This window comes from Somniosus microcephalus, chromosome 4 (assembly GCF_052327205.1).
Source record: "Somniosus microcephalus isolate GS21.2 chromosome 4, FLI_Smic_1.0, whole genome shotgun sequence".
In the NCBI taxonomy this organism is placed as follows: domain Eukaryota; kingdom Metazoa; phylum Chordata; class Chondrichthyes; order Squaliformes; family Somniosidae; genus Somniosus; species Somniosus microcephalus.
The window spans coordinates 225,094,615-225,116,022 of NC_140990.1; positions in this window are offsets into that span (position 1 = coordinate 225,094,615).

Genomic DNA, 21,408 nt, shown 5'->3' on the forward strand with positions numbered 1-21,408 from the left:
TGGAAAATGGAAAATGTAACGTCCATATTCAAGAAAGGAGGGAGACAGAAAGCAGGAAACTACAGGCCACTTAGCCTAACATCTGTTATTGGGAAAATGCTGGAATCCATTAATAAGGAAGTATTAGCAGGACATTTAGAAAATCATAATAAAACCATGTTGACTCTGCTTGATTTTATGAAAGGGAAATTGTGTTTGACAAATTTATTCGAGTTCTTTGAGGATGTAACAAGCAGGGTGGATAAAGGGGAACCAGTAGGTGTAGTATATTTGGATTTCCAAAAGGCATTTGATAAGGTGCCACATAAAAGGTTGCTGCACAAGATAAGAGCTCATGGTGTTGGGAGTAATATATTAGCATAGATGGATAGAGGATTGGCTAACTAACAGAAAACAGAGAGTTGGGATAAATGGGTCATTTTCAGGTTGGCAAACTGTAACTAGTGGGGTGCCACAGGGATCAGTTCTGGGGCCTCAACTATTTACAATCTATATTAATGACTTGGATGAAGGGACCGAGTGTACTGTAACCAAATTTGCCGACAATACAAAGATAGGTGGGAAAGCAAGTTGTAAAGAGGACACAAAAAGTCTGCATAGGGATATAGATGTAGGTTAAGTGAGTGGGCAAAAATTTGGCAGGTGGAGTATAATGTGAGAAAATGTGAGGAGGTTATCCACTTTGGTAGGAAGTATAGAAAGGCAAAATATTATTTAAATGGAGAGAGACTACAGAATGCTGCAGTACAGAGTGATCTGGGTGTCCTCATACATGAAACACAAATAGCTAGCATGCTGGTACAGCAAGTAATTAGGAAGACAAATGGAATGTTGGCCTTTATTGCAAGGGGGATGGAGTATAAAAGTAGGGAAGTCTTGCTACAACTGTACAGGGCATTTGTGAGACCACACCTAGAGTACTGCGTGCAGTTTTGGTCTCCTTATTTAAGGAGGGATATACTTGCATTGGAGGCAGTTCAGAGAAGGTTCACTAGGTTCATTCCTGGGATGAAGGGGTTGTCTTATGAGGCAAGGTTGAGTCTATACTCATTGGCGTTTAGAAGAATGAGAGATGATCTTATTGAAACATATAAGATTCTGAGGGGGCTTGATAGGGTAGATGCTGAGAGGATGTTTTCCCTCGTGGAGGAATCTAGAACTAGGGGTCATAGCTTCAGAATAAGGGGGTCACCCATTTAAGACGGTGATGAGGAGGAATTTCTTCTCTCAGAGGGCCGTGAATCTTTGGAATTCTCTACCCCAGAGAGCTGTGGAGGCGGAGTCATTGAATATATTCAAGGCTGAGATAGACAGATTTTTGAACTACAGGGGAGTCAAGGGTTATGGGGAACAGGCTGAAAAGTGGAGTTGAGGCCAAGATCAGATCAACCATGATCTTATTGAATGGCGGGGCAGGCTCGAGGGGCCGAATGGCCTACTCCTGCTCCCATTTCTTATGTTGTTATTAAAGGGAATGGGAAGCAAGTAGGAAAGTGGGATTAGGCTATGAGGCTCATATAGAGAAAAACATAGGTACAGACTTGATGGGTCAAATGGTCTGTTTCTGTGCTGTAACGTTCGATAGCTCTTAAATTATTTAATTGGACCTAGATTATGCTATTACTGGTATATCTAACAGCATTTTCCAAAATTAATTATTTTTGCACTCTGGTAAGTGTATAAAAATTCTGGAAAATCAGTTATCCACTGCATCAGCACTGCTCTGATCTACAATCCACCGTACTTTTTATGGTTATTGCAAAACTGTATGACCAGGGATGAGTATTCTCCTATTTTTTTCATCAACGTGAAGCACTAATAATTCTGCAGTACCCTAGGACCTATACGAGTTCTAAAGGTCTTTCTCACAGATGAGAGATAGTGGCTCTCTCATGGGTGGTGGGTGTGATCTATTTATACGATGAGTCAAATTAACCATACATGAAGTCACGAGCATGTTAAACCCAGTGGCCTACGAGTTGTTTAAATATTGTACCATGCAAGGGTATACTGCTTGTATAATGAAAGAGATGGCAAACTCCATCACTTTTATTGTATAAAACAAAGGCCTAGAAATTCAGTTGTTAGCGCCAGCCGCTAGCACCTTAGGAGGAGGAGAAGTGGGGCGCTAAGCGGCTAGCGCCCGGGCGCGGCGCAATCTGCGCCTCTTGCAAACTTCACTCAAGATTTAGCGGCGGCGCAAAACCACAGCGCCCGCTCAGCTGCGCGCGCAGATCCTGATGTCATTTCATGGTGCAACGCCCTTGGTGCGCCCTGAACCGGAACTTCAGTGGTGCTGCCTTCTGTGCGCCTGGCGCCCCAGCGACTGGTAGAGGGGAACGGTTCCCAGTCGCTGCGGGGCGCGCTATTTAAAGGGGAATCCTGCATTTTAAGTGGCAGCCATTTTGTGGCAGTCCTTCTTTGTGAGAGACGGATATTTGGAGAGAGACAAAGGGAGAGAGCTTTCTGGTTTGACTCAGCGCTCGCACAGGTACTTCTGGCTTCAGGCCAGAGCTTTGCACTTGGATTTAACTTTCAGTGCCATAGCCTTGAGTCGCCACATATAATGGGGGCTGCAATGGGTGGAAACGTTGGCTTACTGCATTGCATTCAAAGGGCTCAGAGACGCCGTGAGAGAGTGCCAGTCATGGCCAGATGGAGAAGGGCCAACAGGCGTCGGCACAGGAGGCCTTACCCACCCAGGGTATACCGCCAGCAGTTCTCATATCTTAACATGTCTGAGGAGCAGTGTGTTCGGAGGCTGCGATTCAGAAGGGAGGTGGTCACTGAGATCTGCCACCTGCTTCGCAGAGATCTGCAGCCACAACTGAGGAGCAGGACGTCTCTGTCGGTGGCAGTGAAGGTGACGGTGGCTCTCAACTTCTATGCCACCGGCTCCTTCCAATCTGCTACTGGGGACATTGCCAACATCCCCCAGTTCACGGTACATTGCTGCATCCGCCAGGTGACCAATGCCCTTTTCAGAAGGAGACATCAGTACATCTCCTTCCCCATGACCCTGGACAAGCAGCAAGACCGTGCAATGGGATTTGGAGGAATAGCGGGCTTCCCCATGGTCCAGGGCGCCATTGACTGCATGCATGTGGCTTTACGGGCACCTCTACAGAATGCCGAGGATTACCGCAACCGGAAGGGCTACCATTCGCTCAACGTCCAGTTGGTGTGTGACCACAGGCAGCTCATACTAGCTGCCAATGCCCGCTTTCCAGGCAGCAGCCACGATGCCTTCATCCTGTGCCAGACTTCTGTGGCAGACATTTTCGAAGCCCAGGCTCACCCAGGAGGCTGGCTTCTCGGGGACAAAGGCTATCCTTTGTGCACCTGGCTGATGACCCCGCTCCGTGCGCCCAGCACCCCTGCTGAAGAGCGATACAATGACAGCCATCAAGCTACCAGGAACATAATTGAGCACACAATTGGTGTGCTCAAGCAACGGTTCCGCTGTCTGGATCGTTCTGGAGGAGCCCTACAGTACTCGCTGAGCGAGTCTCCCATTTTGTTGTAGTGTGCTGCATGCTGCACAACCTGGCTATCCTCAGGACTCAGCCACTGCCAGCAGACATTGGAGGACCACCAGAGGAGGAGGAGGAGGAGCACCAAGACGGGAGGGAGGCACAAAGTGCAAGGGCCGTCCGTCGGCGGCTTATTGCAACTCGGTTCTAGGCCCCTCTCAGGGAATGGCTTGTGCCAATGAAAGAACATGAATGGAGCCACTCCGCAAGCTCTCAGCCGATCAAGGCAACAAATAGTTCAAAGTGCAAACATGGACAATGTGATTAAAGACAATTTTTTACTGTGCAAACTCTGTGCCCTCCCCGCATGACAAACTAATTCAGATAAACCCCCCAAAAAACAGTCAGAGACATAACTGGCTCTCACAACCTTCAGAAAATGAAAAAAACAGTTAAACAAAAATGACCATGATCCTCGGCCTTCATATAAAAAACAAACACAACAGTCTCGGCCTTCATAAAAAACAAACACAACAGTCTCGGCCTTCATAAAAAACAAACACAACAGTCTCGGCCTTCATATATAAAAAAACCTTCTCAGCCTTCATATATAAAAAAACATTTGGCCACACCTTCTACTTTTTCCCCTGCGAGGGTGATCCGCCTCGCTTCCACGAGTGGCCCCTTCCCGCCCTGCAACTCCTCCTCAATGGGCCCCCAGTGGCTGCAGCAAGGCTGGGGGAAGGCTGCTGAGGGTCAGATGGTGAGATGGCAGATGCCCTTGGGGGACGGCCTGGACCAGCTCTGGGCCTGGAGGGCCCGGCTGCTGACTGCTCCAACTCTGCTTGGGCGGCAGTAGTCTGTCCTACGGGTGGTGGCAGCTGCAGTGGAGGAGTGACAGTGTTGGCTGCAGGAATGCTGCCAACCTGACAGAGCACAGGCACTCCCTGGTCGGCTGATACACTGGCACTCGCACGGGCCAGCACTGCAGCATGCGCAGCAATCTGCTTAAGCACAGACTGCTGGGCTGCTGCAGCGCGGCAAGGGCCCCGGCGATGCCTGGCCGATCCAGCGAGGGTGGCAGCAGTTAGTGCCCGTGTGGCCCTGATCTGTGTCTACATCAGACCAGCCAGTGAATGCACGGCATGACTGAGCACTTGGCTGGAAGCCGCCTGTGCTGCCGCGAAGTCCTGCAGACTCCTTGCTTGTGCTGCACTGAATTCTTGCAGACTCCTGGCCTGTGCTGCCCTGAATTCCTGAGCACTCCTTGCCAGTGACTCTATGGAGTCAGGCATCCTTGCCACTGCAGCCATGAGCTCAGTGTGCCTGCGCTCAGCCTGGGCGCCCATTTCACCAAGGAGCCGCACCTCCTCTGCGCTCACCGTAGCAGGACTGGAGGCCGCACTCACCCTCCGGGGAGAAGGCTGCCGAGCTTCCCCACCCCTCCTGCATTGCTGCAGCTTGCTGGGCCCCAGAGCTTCACTCTCCTCAGACCCTTCCCCCCCTGCTCCCCTCCAGGGAAGACGTGTCCCCATCATGGCCATGGGCTGCCTCGGCTGAGGGTGGGACTGATGGGCCGGCTTCCTCTTTCTCCTCCTCCTCCTCGAATTCAGAATCACTGACAGTGGCAGCTTGAGGGCCTGCCTCCTCACCTGGCGATTCAGCATCTGAAAGCAGGGAGGCACAAGAGTTGCTTTAGAGTGAGGACAGGGTGGCAGCGAGGGAGGCATGAGTGCTGCTATGCACTGCATTGGTTCAATAGTGGCAAAGGATGCTGGTGTGAGGCACAAGTGGAACGAGAGAGGTCAAAAAGGTGATGACCTTACCATTGCTGTCCAGAACAGGGTCGGCATCTCCACTGGCGATGGGGCCAATCAGCTGGCCTGCCATAATGCGCTCCACACGCTGGTCCAGGTCGCTGAGCTCTTTGAGGTCAGGATGGTCTCCCCCGGTCCGTCGCTGCTGCCTGCGATTTTTGGCCAGGTTGCCCTGCAAGAGAAAGGATGGCCTCTAAGTACAGTGTCAAGCCCTGATCTTGCCTGCACTGCCTCCCATGGTGGAATAGCCCTGACAGTGTCAAGCCCTGATCTTGCCTGCACTACCCCCCATGGTGGAATAGCCCTGACAGTGTCAAGCCCTGATCTTGCCTGCACTGCCTCCCATGGTGGAATAGCCCTGACAGTGTGTAAAGTGCTAAATGTGCAAGTGATTTTCATGAGAATCCCATAGCTGTTGGATGAGGGCTGGGCATTGGGGCTTTCAGGTCCCTTTGGCCATAAAGTGAGGTGCACATGCAGGGATGAGGAGGATACTGGAAAGGGTACTTACCCTGACAACCCGAGTGAGGTCGTTGAACTTTTTTCTGCATTGCACAGGAGTCCTCGCAACCATGCTGTTGGAGGTCACCCTGTTTGCCACCTCCCTCCAGGCTTTTCTATACTCGCTGGGCAGCGGCCTCCTGCCACTATCAGGGAAGAGGACAAGTCCCCTGCACTCCACTGCGCCAACCAGGGCACCCTCGCTGAAGTGCTGCGCTCACTCCCTAGCCTTCTCCATAGTCGTGGGCATTGAACTGTTGAAGCAGCTATGTTCAGGCCTTGATTCAAGGCTGCAGTGTGCAGGGCGTGGCAGCCAAACAAGTCCACCCTCCCCCTTTAAGAGCTGACCGGTGCCAGCGTGTCTGCCTTCAATCAACAACTCACCGCACCTGCGCTGCGCCCGCCCTCGGTGTTAGCGCCTCGGCACGCCGGCTTAGCGCCTTATGATAGTCGTGCATTGCCTGCTTTAGCGCAGCAGCAACCTCTTGGGGCGATGCAACTGAATATCGGCGAAGGTGGCGCTAAGTTGCGCCGGGCGCTAAATTTAGTGAACGCCCGGCTGTAGCGCCCCAAACATGGCTATACTGAATTTCTAGGCCAAAGTCTTTATTCTAGATATCCATATCCACAGTTCAATATCTGTGATTCAATTGGATACATGCCATTATTAAGGAGGATTGTTAAGATTCTTTGTGGCTACCATGAGAAATGCGCTTTTACTGGTTAACGGTCAATTTTCATTATGTAGCAGTTAAAACATCTTTTCTGGTGTACTGTTCTCTTAGTTCTCGGGGAACTGGTTTTGAATTTTCCAATCAATCTAAAAAGCAACATACAGACTTATGATTTAAACACCACGGCCTAGAAATTCAGTTGCGTCCGCCAGCCATTAGCGCCATAAGAGGGGTAGATTTCCAGCGCTAGGCACTTAGCGCCCGGGCGCAGGCCGATCTGCGCCTACGCCCAACTTCAGTTGACATTTAGCGCCGGCGCAAAGTGTTTGCACCCGCTCAGCTGCGCGCGCAGCTTATGACGTCATTTCGTCGTGCAACGCTGTTTGTGCGCCCCAAACCGGAAATTCAGTGGCGCCCGCCCAATGTGGGCGTGGCGCTGTTAAGAACTGTGAAGTGGAACGCAGCAGAGGCCCTGCGGGCCTCGGGGAGCGCTAATTAAAGGGCACTTAGACTGAACTATAAAGGCCAGCCATTTTGCTGCAATGACTTTAGTGCTTTGGATTTCTGGACAGAGACCAAGGAACAGACCTTCCTGATTTGGGACAACATAGGAGAGGTATTTTTGGCTTCTGGCCAGAGCTTGGAAATTTCACTCATTGTGATTTCACTGTTTGCAAGTTTATTATGGGGGCTGCATGGGGTTCCAACCCTCAGTTCCAGCATTATGTGCGAAGGGCTCGCAGACGCTGTGTGAGAGGGCCAGCCATGCCTAGACGCAGAGGGGCCATCAGGCGTCGGCAACGTAGGCCTTACCCACTCAGGGAATACCGGCAGCAGGTGTCCTATCTCACCATGACTGCCGCGCATTGTGTTAAGAGGCTGCGCTTCAGAAGGGAGGTGGTTGCAGAGATCTGCCAGCTGCTTCACAGAGATCTGCGTCCACAGCTGATGTGCAGGACGTCTCTGTCGGTGGAAGTGAAGGTCACGGTGGCTCTGAACTTTTATGCAAGCGGCTCATTCCAAGCCGCTGCTGGGGACATAGCGAACATTTCCCAGTTTGCCGTGCATCGCTGCATCCGGCAGGTCACCGATGCCCTTTTCGCAAGGAGACACCAATTCATCTCCTTCCCCATGACCCTAGAGAGGCAGGAGCAGCGTGCAGTCGGATTTGCCAGGATCGCCGACTTCCCCATGGTGCAGGACGCCATTGACTGCACGCATGTGGCTATGCGGGCACCTATCGACAATGCCAAGGATTACCGCAACCGGAAGGGCTACCATTCCCTCAATGTACAGCTGGTGTGTGAACACAGGCAGCGCATCCTAGCTGTCAATGCCCGCTTTCCAGGAAGCAGCCACGATGCATTTATCCTGCGCCAGACTACTGTGGCTGACATGTTCGAGGCACAGCCTCCACCAAGGGGATGGCTTATTGGGGACAAGGGCTACCCTTTGTGTACATGGCTCATGACCCCGCTCCGCGCGCCCAGGACCCCTGCGGAGGAGGCATACAACGAAAGCCATCAAGCCACAAGGAACATCATAGAGCAAACGATTGGCGTCCTCAAGCAACGGTTCCGCTGCCTGGATCGATCCGGCGGATCTCTACAGTATTCGCCGGATAGAGTCTCCCAGTTCATCGTCGTTTGCTGCATGCTGCACAACCTGGCTATCCGCAGGACTCAGGCACTGCCACCTCACGTTGGACCACCACCTCAGGAGGATGAGCAGGAGGACCATGAGGAGGAGGAGGAGGAGGAGGAGGAGTACCAGCCCAGGAGGGAGCCACAAGGTCCAAGGGCCGTCCGCCGGCGGCTTATTGAACGACACTTCTAGGCCCCCTGTCAGGGAATGGCTTGTGGCAATGAACGCACCTGAATGCAGCCGCTCCGCAAGCCCTCAGCCGTTTAACGCAACAACCACTTGAAACATGACACCTGGACAAGCTGAATAAATAAAAAGCTTTATTTAACAAACTCAGGGCCCTTCCCACATGAAACAGAAAAACAGACAACATCCCCAAAAAACAGTCAAAAACATATCTCACTCCCACAACCTGGGGAGGAATAACAAAACTTGTCCGTCCAATTGGCCTTCATCCTCGGCCTAACCAAGACAAACCCCCCCATACAGAACACAAACACCCCCATATAAAAAAACAGTTGCCTTCATCTTCGGCGTTAGCAAAATAAGCCCCCCCCCATACAGAACACAAACACCCCCATATAAAAAAACAGTTGGCAACACACTCTACTTGGTGTGCCGACAGGGCGAGTCCTTGTGCAGGCTTCTCCGGCCCCTGCCCGACCTGTTGCTCCGCCTCAACCTGGGCCCTGTGGGTGTTGCAAGGCTGGGGGAAGGCTCCTGAGGGGCACAATGCGTGACGGCAGATGCCCTTGGGGGTCGGCCTAGACGAGGTCCGGCCCTGGAGGGGCCGGCTGCTGACTGCTGCAGCTGTGGCAGGGCAGCATCAGTCTCTCCAGCAGCTCGTCGCAGCTTGGCTGGGGGAGTGGCAGTGGCGGCTGCATCAATGGGGGCAAGCTGGCTGATGCCAGGCGCTCGCTGGTCGCCAGAGACACTGGCACTCGGCCGGGCTGGCACTGCAGCAAGCGCAGCAATCTGGTGAAGGCCAGACCGCTGTGCTGCAGCAGGGCGGCGGGTGCCCTGGCGATGCTTCCGTGACACAGCGAGTGTGGCAGAAGTGAGTGCCCGAACTGCCCTGGTCTGTGCCCGCATCAGATCAGCCAGTGTCTGCACGGCACCACTCATGAACTCTCGACTCGCGTCCTGTGCTGCCGCGAGTTGGTCGACACCCCTGGCCTGTGAGTCCCCGAAATCGGCCACACTATGAGCCAGGGACTCAATGGCCTGAGGCAACTGTCCCACAACCCCCATGAACTCGTTGTGGCGCCGCTCCGAGGCCGCGGACATTTCATCAAGGAGGCGCACCTCCTGGGCGAGGACCGTCTCCGGACTGGAGGCCGGACTCTCCCTCTGGGGAGAAGGCCGCCGAGCTGCCCGACCCTTCCCGCGTGCCTGGACGCCACTGGGCCCAGCAACTGCCCTCCCCTGCAACACTTCCCCCCTCTGGGGAGAAGGCCGCCGTGCTGCCCGACCCTTCCCGCGTGCCTGGACACCACTGGGCCCAGCAACTACAACCCCCCTGCAACACTTCCCCCCTCTGGGGAGAAGGCAGCCGTGCTGCCCGACCCTTCCCGCGTGCCTGGACGCCACTGGGCCCAGGAGCTACACCCCCCTGCAACACTTCCCCCTGGCTCTCCTCCAGGCAAGACGTGTCCCCTCCATTGCCATCCCCTGGCGCGGATGAGGGTTCCCCCGATGTGTCGCCTTCCTCTTGGTCCTCGTCGTCCTCCTCTTCCGAGGGACTGGCACTCTCAGCTTCAGGGACCTCCTCCTCACCAGCTGAAAGCAGGAAGGCACAAGAGTAGCTTTAGAGTGAGGACAGGGCGTCAGCGAGGGAGGCATGATTGGTGGCATTATGCGCATTGGTCGGACAGTGGCAAAGGATGTAGATCTGAAGCGCAAGGGGAACGAGAGAGGTGCAAACGGTCATGTCCTTACCATTGGGGCCCAGCACAGGGTCGGCATCTCCAATAGCAACGGGGCCAACCACCCGGGCACGCATGAGTCGAGCCACGCGCTCCTTCAGGTCACTGAGCTCCTGGAACTGGGCACGGCCTCCCCCGGTGACAGTCCGGCTCCTCAGATTCTGCGCCAGCTTGGCCTGCAAGAGAAAGGATGGCCTCTAAGTACAGTGTGGTGCCCTGTTGTTGTGTGCACTGCCTCCCATGGTCGAATAGCTTGGCCAGTGTGGTGCCCTGTTGTTGTGTGCACTGCCTCCCATGGTCGAATAGCTTGGCCAGTGTGGTGCCCTGTTGTTGTGTGCACTGCCTCCCATGGTCGAATAGCTTGGCCAGTGTGTGAAGTGCAGAAAGTGCTATTGATGATCATGCCAGTGCCATAGCTGCGGGAGGAGGGCTGGCCATTAGGCCTTTGAGGTCCCTTTGCCCATAATGTGAGGTGCACATGCAAGGATGAGGAGGACACTGGAAAGGGTACTCACCCTGACCATCCGAGTGAGGTCGTTGTACTTCTTGCGGCATTGGTCACCAGTCCTGGGGACATCGCTGTTAGCTGACACCCTCAGGGCGATTTCCCTCCAGGCTCTCCTGTACTGCCTCCTGGGAGCCTTCTTGCCACTGTCCGGGCACAAGATCTCTCTGTTCTTTTCCAACCCCCTAAGCAGCACCCTCAAAGCATGCTCTGAGAAGCGCTGCGCTCGTTCACGGGCCTTCTGCATGGCATCAGGCGCTATTTGGGTCCACCAGCAGTGTTCAGGCCTAGCTGCAGGGCTCCACTATCCAGGGCGTGGCAGCAGACAAAGTCGACCCTTCCCCCTTTAAGAGCTGGCCGGCGTCAGGGTGTCTGCTGTCAATCAAAACATGACCGCACCTGCGCTGCGCCCGGCCTCGGCGTTATCAGTCCGCACCGCCGGCTTAGCGCCTAAAGATAGGAGTGCAACGCCAGTTTCAGCGCTCGCCCAAACTCCTTGGCCAAAGCTACTGAATTTCGGCGAAGTGGCCTCCACTTTCCGGCGGGCGCTAACTTTACCGCCCGCCCGACTTTACCGCCCCAAAAGTGGCTAGACTGAATTTCTAGGCCCACCAGTCTAGCTGGTAATTCAGATTTTTGGGGAACTTTTATAAACAAATTTAAACTCTGGATTGTGAGTTGTGCCTGTGTAGATTCCTAACATAACTGGTGTGATATAAAAGAATAATGATGTATCTTCACACATATGAAAAAAAACTTCTCAGATTCGTGACTGAGGTATTTTGTTTATTCTACAGTCTTGTGTTTTTCCTTAATAGACTTCTGGCAGATCAACAAATTGCAGAGAGCATGTATATGCAGTCAATCATCATTCGGTAATAATTCAAAAATGTTTTGATCAGTGTAAGCTATCTACCATTTCATCAATTACGTCAATAAAACTGAGGTAAATATATAACTAATGTCCAAGAGATGCTGTTAGTTATGTATATATGAACCTATTTTAATACTTGGCAGAAAAATGGTATGGAAATAAAAGTCCGAGGGGGGTGAAATTGGGTGCCGTTGCACCTACCGTAAGCGCCGCCGGGGGCGCGCTAATGGGGTGCTAATGTCTTTGCGAACGGGCACAGCACTGACATTGACTCGTTTTTATTCGTTCCTGGGATGTGGGCGTTGCTGGCAAGGCCAGCATTTATTGCCCATCCCTAATTGCCCTCGAGAAGGTGGTGGTGAGCTGCCTTCTTGAACCGCTGCAGTCCGTGTGGTGAAGGTACTCCCACAGTGCTGTTAGGGAGGGAGTTCCAGGATTTTGAGCCAGTGACGATGAAGGATCAGCGATATATTTCTAAGTCAGGATGGTGTGTGACTTGGAGGGGAACTTGCAGGTGATGGTGTTCCCATGCACCTGCTGCCCTTGTCCTTCTACGTGGAAGAGGTCACGGGTTTGGGAGGTGCTGCCGAAGAAGCCTTAGTGAGTTGTTGCAGTGCATCTTGTAGATGGTATACACTGCAGCCACGGTACACCGGTGGTGGAGGGAGTGAATGTTTAAGGTGGTGGATGGGGTGCTAATCAAACTTTGTCCTGGATGGTGTCGAGTTTCTTGAGTGTTATTGGAGCTGCACTCATCCAGGCAAGTGGAGGGTATTCCATCATACTCCTGACTTGTGCCTTGTAGATGGTGGAAAGGCTTTGGGGAGACAGGAGGTGAGACACTCGCCGCAGAATACCTAGCCTCTGACCTGCTCTTGTTGCCACAGTATTTATGTGGCTGGTCCAGTTAAGTTTCCGGTCAATGGTGGCCCCCAGGATGTTGATGGTGGGGGATTCGGCGATGGTAATGCCGTTGAATGTCAAGGGGAGGTGGTTAGACTCTTGCTTGTTGGAGATAGCCATTGCCTGGCACTTCTGTGGCGTGAATGTTACCTGCCACTTATCAGCCCAAGCCTGAACGTCATCCAGGTCTTGCTGCATGTGGGCATGGACTGCTTCATTATCTGTGGAGTTGTGAATGGCACTGAACACTGTGCAGTCATCAGCGAACATCCCCATTTCTAACCTTATGTTGGAGGGAAGGTCATTGACGAAGCAGCTGAAGATGGTTGGGCCGAGGACACTATCCTGAGGAACTCCTGCAGCGATGTCCTGGGGCTGTGATGATTGGCCTTCAACCACCACAAGCATCTTCCTTTGTGCTAGGTATGACTCCAGCCAGTGAAGCGTTTTCCCCCCGATTCCCATTGACTTCAGTTTTACTAGGGCTCCTTGATGCCACACTCGGTCAAATGCTGCCTTGCTGTCAAGGGCAGTCACTCTCACCTCACCTCCGGAATTCAGCTCCTTTGTCCATGTTTGGACCAAGGCTGTAATAAGGTCGGGAGCCGAGTGGTCTTGGCGGAACCCAAACTGGGCATCAGTGAGCAGGTTATTGGTAAGAGCCGCTTAATAGCACTGTCAATGACACCTTTCATCAATTTGCTGATGATTGAGAGTGGACTGAGGGGACGGTAATTGGCCGGGTTGGATTTGTCCTGCTTTTTGTGGATAGGACATACCTGGGCAATTTTCCACATTATCGGATAGATGCCAATGTTGTAGCTATACTGGAACAGCTTGGCTAGAGGTACGGCTAGTTCTGGAGCACAGGTCTTCAGCACGATAGCTGGGATATTATCGGGGCCCATAGCCTTTGCTGTATCCAGTGCGCTCAGCCATTTCTTGATATCACGTGGAGTGAATCGAATTGGCTGAAGACTGGCTTCTGTGATGGTGGGGTCCTCAGGAGTAGGCCGATATGGATCATCCACTCGGAACTTACATAAGAACATAAGAAATTGGAGCAGGAATAGACCACTTGGCCCCTCGAGCCTGCTCCGCCATTCAATAAGATCATGACTGATCTTGGGCTCAATGCTACTTCCCAGCTAGCTGCCCATAACCCTTCACTCCCTTATCTTGCAAAAATATGTCTATCACCACCTTAAATGTATTTAATGACCCAGCCTCCACAGCACTCTGCAGCAGAGAATTCCAGAGATTTATGACCCTGAGAGAAGAAATTCCTCTTCATCTCAGTTCTAAAAGGGCGACCCTTTATTCTGAAACTATGCCCCCTATTATGTCCGTGTATAATTGAGACACAGACTGCAGGAGTTGATTATAACAAGTCTTTGCTGAATGGAGACAACCTGGCACTGAAACTACAGAAGCCTGCTAGGGCCTTTTATACAGGGGTGGTCACTGCCGGTACTGCAGTCTAAGACCAGTTATTCCCTTAAAGGTACATACACAACAATTCCTCCCCTTTTAGATAAACAGTACATAACATTCATTTAACAACTAAATAATAACGAATTACAATTACAATTACGGTTGCTAGATACATTGGTTGAAGTTAAGCAATTATAAGTTCAGTCTTTGAGGAGGCTTCCTGATTCTGTCTGGATAACGCCTCTTTGGGGTATCAGGTTCTTCTGGCAAAGTTGAGTCGGGATCAATGTCGTTGTTTGGTTCGTCTGCTTCCAATATCACCGATTCTGCGGTAGATGCAATTGGTACTTCGGTTTCATCGCCAGGTGTATCAGATCGTGGTGTGGAGTTGACGTTTTCCAGTGACTCTAGAATCTGGTCAGCATGGAGTCTTACAATGCTCTCTCCAACGTCCACGGTATACATTAGAGGTCCTTGCCATGTACAGATCGTTCCTGGCTGCCACTTCTCTGTGCGGTAGTCCCGGGCCAAAACTGGTTGACCTATCTTAAAACTCCTGGTCGGCCTTTCATTCATATTCTGAAACAGTCTGTTCTCCACATCTCTTCTGATGTTTGGCTTAACCAAATCCAAGCGGCATTGTAGTCTTCGATTGAAGAACATCATGGCTGGAGTTTGGTTGGTAACCGCATGTGTCGCATTCCGGTAGGCAAACAAGAAGTTATCCACCTTGTGTTGTAGGGGTATATCTTCATTACACATTGCCTTAATAGCCTTCTTGAATGTTTGAATGAACCTCTCGGCTAATCCATTAGTGGCTGGATGATATGGGGCGGATGTGTAATGCTTAACACCATTGTTCTTTAAGAACCTCCGGAACTCTTCAGACACAAACTGTGGTCCATTGTCGGAGCAAATCTGTTCAGGCAGCCCATTCCTGGCGAATATGGTTCATAAGACTGTGATAGTTTTTTCTGTGGTGGTTGAGGACATTTTTATTACCTCTGGCCACTTTGAATGTGCATCCACCGCAATTAAAAACATCGAGTCCATAAATGGACCAGCAAAATCAATGTGCACCCTTTGCCATGGAGATGAGGGCCACTCCCATGGATGTAGAGGGGCTTGTGGTGGGGCGTTTTGGACCTTCTGGCATCCTGTACAGCTCTTGGTCATCTCTTCGATTTCTCTATCGATTCCCGGCCACCACACAAACGCTCTGGCTAAGTTCTTCATTTTTACTCCTCCCAGATGACCCTCATGAAGCTCATTGAGCACTCTATCCTTCAATTTGGGTGGAATTACTACTCTGGATCCACACATCAAGGTTCCTCTGCACACTGACAGCTGTTCTCTTCTGGTCATGGTTTGTTCTGCCGCAGCGATAACATTTTGCAAATCCCCGTGTCATTTCGTGGGTGCTGTATTCCTGTGGCTTTTGTTGTATTTCCGCAGCTCCCCTTGCTGCTGCTTCGTACGATACTGCCACGCTGAAAGCCTTATCTAGCGTCAGCTCTTTCTCTGAGAGTAACCTCTTCTGGGTTCCTTCACTCAGGAGTCCACAGACAAATTTGTCCTGTAAGGTATCTGCCAGTCCTGCTCCAAACTGGCAGTGCTTTGATAGCTTGCGTAGTTCCGTAAGGTAATCAGCATTGCTCTCATCTTTATGCTGATTTCTCCTGTGGAATTTAAATCTTTCTGCTATCAGCAGCGGTGTAGGATTTAGGTGTTCCTGTAGGATAGCAACAATTTCGTTAAAACTCTTCGCCTTCGGTTTGGCTGGAGTAATCAGGTCCCGCAATAGGCCGTACGTTCTTGCGCCCATTAAGTTTAGCAGTACCGATGCCTTTTTCTCATCGGCTACTTCGTTTGCCTCGCAATATACCTCGACTCTTTCCACATACGTGGTCCTGTCTTCTATTGCATTATCGAAGGCAGTGATATAGCCAGTCTTCGGCATCTTGGAAATCTAAAATGGCACCTCCCGCGCTTTGCCTTCTTCCCCGATTCAACAAAATGGCGCCTCCCGCGCTTTGCCTTCTTCCCCGCTGGATTAAGATGGCGCCTCCCGCGCTTTCTGTCTTCTCCGCTGTTGCTAGTGCTGTTGCTGGCGTTTTATGCCTCGATGGCGACGCCCTATGGTCTTCGCACACTTCCCCCCCCGCTCTGCTACTAACGCCGCTCTCCGCGGTTTCCGTGGCAAACTGCAGCTCCTCGCGGCTTTCTGCGCGTTTAATTTTTTTAATTATTTCCCCGTCATCGGAAAAACCCTGCGGGACTCTTGCCTCCCTCTTCTCGGGTCTGTACGCTGCCCGGCTTCGTAGCACCGGCCGCGCCCTGTGTGCTCCACCCTCTCTCTCTCTCCTCTTCCCGACAACACTGCTCGGCCCCGTTGCAAGGCACCCGCTCGAGCTCTAGACCGCCGCAGCCCAGGAAGGATCAGTGTACTACCCGCCACCAGCCCGATTAGCTGAAGCACCATCGACAGGATAACCAAGCCGCGCTCTCGACAGCCTCTCCTGCAAATCTTCAACTCCGCTGACTCAGAGGTGGATGCCCACGGTCGACGCCCGTTTCTACTGTTTCTTTCTTCCTTCTGGCCTCGACCTCTGATAACTTCGCTTCAGGGATGGATCCCCATGAGGTGGTGCAGACTGTAGGTAAGTTCGTATCTGCTCATCGCCAGTATTATGTCCGTGTATAATTGAGACACGGACTGCAGGAGTTGATTACAACAAGTCTTTACTGAATGGAGACAACCTGGAACTGAAACTACAGAAGCCTGCTAGGCCCTTTTATACAGGGGTGGTCACTGCCGGTACTGCCGTCTAAGACCAGTTATTCCCTTAAAGGTACATACACAACACCCCCGAGTTCTAGATTTCCCCACAAGGGGAAACACCCTCTCTGCATCTACCTTGTCGAGCCCCCTCAGTATCTTATATGTTTCAACTAGCTGGGGAGCCCCGCGTTGCGAGGGCAATTTTGGGGTGCTTGGTCTCCCTGCCCCTGTGTGTCCCCCCTCTCCCTGTCATGTCCTCTCCCTGTCCTATCCCCTCCTCTCCCTCCCCTCCTCTCCCCCACTCCCCTCTGTCCCTCTCTCCGGCCCCTCCCCCTGCCTAGTGCCTGAGGTCTGGAGCTGAGGTCCCCCGCGTATCGCGCGGCTGATGGACGGCCGCTGTGGGCGGGCGGGCGGCGCATGCGCGGTCAGTGCAGGCGGTGCATGCGCGGTCAGTGCGGGCGGCGCATGCGCGGTCAGTGCGGGCGGTGCGAGCCCACCGTGATTTCCCGAGGCTCGCCCCCCCCCGCGATTTCCCGAGGCTCTCCCCACCCCCCCCGCGATTTCCCGAGGCTCTCCCCCCCCGCGATTTCCCGAGGCTCTCCCCCCCCGCGATTTCCCGAGGCTCTCCCCCCCCGCAATTTCCCGAGGCTCTCCCCCCCCGTGATTTCCCGAGGCTCTCCCCCCCCCGCGATTTCCCGAGGCTCTCCCCCCCCGTGATTTCCCGAGGCTCTCCCCCCCCCGCGATTTCCCGAGGCTCTCCCCCCCGCGATTTCCCGAGGCTCTCCCCCCCCCGCGATTTCCCGAGGCTCTCCCCCCCCATTAAATTGTTATTTAATTCCCTAACACATCATTAAAATACTTACCTTAGTTCCCTAACACACAGAAAGTGTGGGGGAAAAAATTGTGAAAAATCAAGATGGCGGCCACTCACCTCGGTTCAGAAGGATAAGGCCCGCCCACACACGCACCGATTGGTCGACCGGTCAGGTCACCGAAGCGTAGGATTGGTCAATCGTCGAGTCACTCGACACTCAACTGTAGGATGGCACGCGCCCGTCCGATTGGTCGACCTCGACGTCACACGGTCGCTAATGAGATGCTAATGAGCGGAACGCTGAACGTTTTTCGGATACCGCGGGCGGGATTTTTGTCCGGCCGAAACGTAAATACGCCTATGACCGGTCCGGAATCGCAAGCTTTCTTTTGAGGTGACGCGCGCGTCGGTACGCTCTCTAACTTTCAAACGTATAGAGAACAGGCGGACAGACAGACATCCGGACAGACAGAAGAGCCGCTTTACATATATAGATAAGATCACCTCTCATTATTCTAAATTCCAATGAGTATAGGCCCAACCTGCTCAACCTTTCCTCATAAGTCAATCCCCTCGGCCTAGAAATTCAGTCTGGACACTTTTGGGGCGCTAAAGTCGGGCGCTCGCTAAAGTTAGCGCCCGCCGGAAAGTGCAGGCCACCTCACCGAAATTCAGTAGAGTTGGCCAAGAGTTTGGCCGAGCGCTGAAACTGGCGTTGCAATGCTCTGTTCAGGCGCTAATCCGGCGATGGGGCCTGATAACGACGAGGCCGGGCGCAGCGCAGGTGCGGTCATGTTTTGATTGACAGCAGACACCCTGACGCCGGCCTGCTCTTAAAGGGGGAAGGGTCGACTTTGACTGCTGCCACGCCCTGCATACTGGAGCCCTGCAGCTAGGCCTCAACACTGCTGGTGGGCCAAAATAGCGCCAGGAGACATGGAGAGGGCCCGTGAACGAGCGCAGCGCTTCTCCGAGCATGCTCCGAGGGTGCTCATTAATGGTGTGGAGGACAAAAGACAGATCTTGTGCCCGGACAGTGGCAACAAGGCTCCCAGGAGCGAGTACAGGAAAGCCTGGAGGAGAATCGCCCGCAGGGTGTCATCCACCTGCGATGTCCCCAGGAGTGCGGACCAATGCCGCAAGAAGTTCAACGACCTCACTCGGTTGGTGAAGGTGGGTACCCTTTCCAGTGTCCTCCTCATCCTTGCATGTGAACCTCACATTATGGGCAAAGGGACCTCAAAGGCCTAATGGGCAGCCCTCCTCCCGCAGCAATGGCACTGGCATGATCAATAGCACTTTCTGCACTTACCACACTGGCCAAGCTATTCCACCATGGGGGGCAGTGCACACAGCAACAGGGCACCACACTGGCCAAGCTATTCCACCATGGGAGGCAGTGCACACAGCAACAGGGCACCACACTGTACTTAGAGTCCATCCTTTCTCTTGCAGGCCAAGCTGGCAAGGAATTTGAGGAGCCAGACTGTCACCGGTGGAGGCCGTCCCCAGTACCAGGCGCTCACTGATCTGGAGGAGAGTGTGGCTGGACTCATGCGTTCCCGGGTGACTGGCCCTGTTGCGATCGGAGATGCGGACCCTGTACTGGAACCCACTGGTAAGGACATGACCGGTTGGACCTCTCTCGTTGCCCTAGCGCTTCAGATCTAGATCCTTTCCCACTGACCGACAAATGCGCATAATGCCACCACTCAGGCCTCCCTCGCTGACGCCGTGTCCTCACTCTAAAGCTACTCTTATGCCTTCCTGCTTTCAGCTGCTGAGGAGGAGGTGGTCCCTGAAGCTCCGAGTGCCAGGCCCTTGGAGGAGGAGGACGACGAGGACCAGGAGGAAGGCGGCACATCGGGGGAACCCTCAGCCGCGCCAGGGGATGGCAATGGAGGGGGGACATCTGGCCTGCAGGAGAGCCAGGGGGAAGTGTTGCAGGGGAGGGCAGATCCTATGGCCAGTGGGGTTGAGGCACGCGGGAAGGGTCCGGCAGCACGCCGGCCTGCTCCCCAGAGGGGGGAGGTGTTGCAGGGGAGGGCAGTGATGTGCCTCAATTATTCTGAGACTCGAAGTTAGCAGAACAAAAGTAAGGCTTTTATTAACTTAGAACATAACACACGTAAACTAGAGAGATGCCTTCCTTCAGGAGGCTGATGCCCGACTGACTTAGATTACAAAGGAGCCAGGTATGGGCGGAGCCCTGCACACAACCAATTCCAGCACATTCCAATACATAATACATGAGGACTGGGGGAAGGGAAAAGACACAGAAAGCAGGCAGTTACAAGACACAGAAAACAGGCAGTGATGAATGGAATATATTTCATCACATTCACCCCTTCTATAGATTTAGTTTGTTCGGGGGTTTGATAGTCCTCTGCGACCGACGTGGCTGTTGTGGTGCCGCGGGTGTCGGCTGGGTGTCCCCGGTAGCCTCCTGGGTCTCTGCCGGGGGTGCCGCCGGGGTTGTTGAAGGGGTAGTTGGTGGGGGTGCCGTTGGTCGATGTTCTTCTGGGGGTGATGAAAGAGTAGTGGGTGGGTAAGGGTTGCTGTGATCGTCGTCGCTGCTATTGCCGTGGTTGTTGTCGATGCCAGCTGGGGCGACGTCTTTTATGGACACGGTGTCCTCCCTTCCGTCGGCGTGCCGGACATATGCGTATTGGGGGTTGGCGTGGAGTAGGTGTACTGGCTCCACGAGAGGGTCCGTCTTGTGGCCCCTCACATGCCTTCGCACGAGTACCGGACCTGGGGTGGAGAGCCATGACGGCATGGATACGCCTGAGGTGGATTTCCGAGGAAAGACAAACATTCGTTCATGAGGCGTGGCATTAGTGGCCGTACACAATAGCGACCGTATCGAGTGGAGCACATCCGAGAGGACTTCCTGCCAGCGGGAGATAGGGAGGCCCTTGGTCCTTAGAGCTAGAGTGACTGCTTTCCACACTGTCCCGTTCTCTTGCTCCACCTGGCCGTTACCCCGGGGGTTGTAGCTGGTGGTACGGCTCGTGGCGATCCCCTTGGACAGCATGTACTGGCGTAGCTCCTTACTCATGAAGGACGCCCCCCTATCCGTGTGGATATAGCTCGGCATACCGAACAGGCAGAACAGGCTGTTGAGGCATTTAATGACCGTGGCGCTGGTCATGTCTGGGCAGGGGAAGGCGAATGGGAAACGGGAGTATTCGTCCACAATGTTCAGGAAGTAAACGTTGCGGTCGACGGACGGGAGGGGGCCCTTGAAATCTAAGCTGAGCCGCTCGAAGGGCCGTGTAGCTTTGATTAAGTGGGCTCTATCTGGGCGGTAGAACCGAGGCTTGCACTCAGCGCAAGTGCGGCAGTTCCTGGTCAGAGACCGAACTTCCTCAATCGAGTAGGGTAAGTTACGGGACTTTATGAAGTGGAACAGCCGCGTGACCCCTGGGTGGCAGAGGTCGTTGTGGAGGGTCTGTAGCCGATCCTCGGTGGCGCTGGCACACATCCCTCGTGAGAGGGCGTCAGGGGATTCGTGAAGGGCCCCTGGCCGGTAAATGATGTCGTACTCGAAAGTGGAGAGCTCGATCCGCCATCTAAGAATCTTATCATTTTTAATCTTCCCCCTCTGTTTATTGTTGAACATAAACGCTACCGACCGCTGGTCGGTAAGTAGGGTGAAGCGTTTGCCGGCTAGGTAGTGGCGCCAGTGGCGCACTGCCTCCACGATGGCTTGGGCCTCCTTTTCCACGGAGGAGTGTCTGATCTCGGGCCCTTGGAGGGTCCTCGAGAAGAAAGCTACGGGCCGCCCTGCCTGGTTGAGGGTGGCCGCCAAGGCAAAGTCGGACGCATCACTTTCCACTTGAAATGGAGTGTTCTCGTCCACTGCCTGTAGCGTGGCCCGCTCAATATCCTGCTTAATGCTTTTGAAGGCGGCGTGGGCCTCAGCAGAGAGCGGAAAAGAGGATGCTTTCAAGAGGGGGCGGGCTTTGTCGGAGTAGTTGGGGACCCATTGGGAATAGTAAGAAAATAACCCCAGGCACCTTTTCAGGGCTTTGGGAGTGTTGGGCAGGGGCAGCTCCC